The following is a 2,991-nucleotide window of genomic DNA, read 5'->3' on the forward strand; positions in this document are numbered from 1 at the left end:
AGGAAACACGGTTAAAGGAAGCTTTCTCTTCACTAAGACCGTTCTCCCGCTTTGGCCCAAGCAGAACTTCTGCAACTATAAGCTCAGGTCGATAAGGCGATATTCGTCATCTCCTAAAAGGCTCTAACCTGATGACGATGACCACGGGAGAGGGCGACCCGCTTCTGGTGGTGAAGATGTTATTCTCCCTTGACGTCACTGGCAGGGGGCGGGCGGCGCGGCGCTTGTGGGCGAGTGCTGGTCGGTCGCAGGAGGAGAAGGAGGAGGAAGATTATAGGTAATGCACTGTTACTGGGACCAGTCAATCTTTTATTCTATAGACACCGGGCTGGTAATGGCGGGCCGCCTGCACTCCCAGCGCGACACCACGCTGCTGGTCAGCGGCAGCAGCGAAAAGAACGATAGGAATGGACGGAAGGCTTTACCACGCTTAAGCAGAAGCAGCCAACAACTCAAACACACCGTCACCCCCTCTGTTCCACTTCTCCAGTCCTCAACTGTCCAGGCGATCTCGCAGTGACACCCCTTCATATCGATAGCTCGGGATCCGTTACGGCCTCCCAGAGGCAAAGATAGTACGGGGCTGACAAATGAAGGTAGGCCTGAGGTTGGCAGGCTGCTTGTTAGGGCAGCTTCCCGTTAAGGCAGCTTGCCGTGACCAGGTCTCATAGAAAGGCGAACAAGGGACATCGTCAACGAGAATCTGAAAGAGGGACAGGGGGCATTCCCGGCATGGCGCTCTCAACTGCTCTCAACTACACGATATGGCCCTCTCATCCGCAAAGTGGAAATAGGGGAGGCTGCATACCATCACTAGCCCCGGGTATGAGCCTGGGGTCAGTCGGCACCGACACCATGGATGGCTGAGAAGCGGAGCGTGGAGGATTGCGGCATGCTAGGAATGGAGGCTCTAGGCACATCGGCCAGGACTGTGGATGCAGCAAAGTGGGACCGCACAAGTCCGGGGTCTTGGCTTGTAGGGTAATTGGTGTTACAGGGACATCTACGTACAGGGTGATGTACGGCAAGCGGCAGGACGGTCTGTTTCAACTTCCAAAAATCCTAAAAAAAATTATAGACAGATGCCCGTACAGGGGTGTACAGACTCGTATATAGTGGTAAGTGGTACGCTAGTAGCAGGAAGAGCACCTTAGTAGTATAGCCCTAGGCCAGCTAACTAATCAGAAGCCTAGAAAATTTTTCGTGCCCCTACACTACTATAACGCCACGCCCACACTAATCTTATTTTCCTCTCTAGATAACTAATAACGAGTCAGGTAAATAAACCCACCTATACTCTTATATAGAGCTATAGCATTAAATTAGGTATCGGCATTCGATTCTATAGGGTTAGATCTACTAGTATCCTTATCTCTAAAGCTATTTTGCACGTTACGGTTATATACCTTCTTACTAGGTAGTTAGCTAATATAGTAATATAACGTATAGATGGTTATAGATCTATATAGATAAATATAAGGATAATTTATAATATAGCTACTAATACCCGTCGCGTACAGTGGCTAAAAAAGATTACTAGCGACAAACTCCCTCCCGCGCCCGTAGTATAGCCCTCTAGTATAGAGGGGAAGTAACTAACCGTATATATACTAGACTATACGTATCTGTGTATCGCTATAGTATTAGGACTAAGCTAATAGATCGATAGTAATTAAGAATAGATACTTAAGAGATATTATTAGGTATATAGTGAAGAAGACGCCGGAGGTATATTACTATATACCCCTGTATAGTACTATATACTTATATATACAATAGATCCAGCGCGGAATCGTACTATAGCTTAAGTACGAACAGGCGGGTAAAATAAAATTACCCGATTTTAATATAAAACGCCCGTAGGCTATTACGAGGTTTTTTATTTAGCTATTTAGCTAGGAGCAGTTTAACGATAACCGCTACGAAAAGTGCTAGGATAAGCGCGGTAATTTAGAGGGCTATGTTACCTTAGACGGCTTCGGGAACGGAGCCTACGGTAATTACTATAGCGGCTTAAAAGGAGCTAAGTGTTCGCTATACTATAAAATACCCTATAAATCCCTATAACTCTGCACAGAACTATAGTAATTAGATTTATAGTCGCGAAGAATAAGAAGCGCCGCGCCTTTACTATAGAGGATACTGACGATACCGATAGCCAGGATATATCGCCCCGTAGCCTTCGGGAGATAGCGCGATAGCTTAAGAATAAGGCGGACCGCAGTAAGTTACTATTCTTACACGTATAGAGCTTTACAGATATATACTAACCTATACGTTAAGAGGAAAATATGTAATCATTTTTTTTTAAAAAAAACCACTTTTTCTTTAGCTTTTATATAGTAAATAATAATACCTATTTCAATTCTTAAAAATAAGCTTTAATAATATAATATATATATATATATATATAAGGTAAATAGTATAATACCTTATTTATTATATTATATTATTTATTATATATTTAAATAATAAAACATAACTTATATTTAACTATATACTTATTCTTATATTTATTTCTGAATTTATGCTTATATAACGTATAGTATTACTTATTACTAGTACTATAAGTAGCCTTAGTAGTATTAGATATCTTATAAGTTATATTATAAAAGATAGTTAGAGCTACTAATATAATAAGTAATATAGTTAACTAATTATTACTTATTATACTACCCTATTTAAGAGGCTTTTTATTAGTAAAGAGCTAATATATATATATATATATATATATATATATATATATATATTACTTAAGTATATAACATAATATACTTATAAGATAATAAAATAACATTACTTTAAATAAAAGCAATTAATCTTACTAAGACTCTAAAAAGTATAAAACTATTAAACTAAGGCTATATAGCTGCTATATTTTATACTATTATAAAAAGCGTCTTACTCTTACTATACTCGTTCTAAGTTATATACTATATCCTTTAGTATTTAAAGAAGTTTACTCCTATTAGTCTAGCTATTAGTCTAATT

Source organism: Sodiomyces alkalinus, assembly GCF_003711515.1.
Source record: "Sodiomyces alkalinus F11 unplaced genomic scaffold SODALscaffold_7, whole genome shotgun sequence".
Taxonomy (NCBI): domain Eukaryota; kingdom Fungi; phylum Ascomycota; class Sordariomycetes; order Glomerellales; family Plectosphaerellaceae; genus Sodiomyces; species Sodiomyces alkalinus.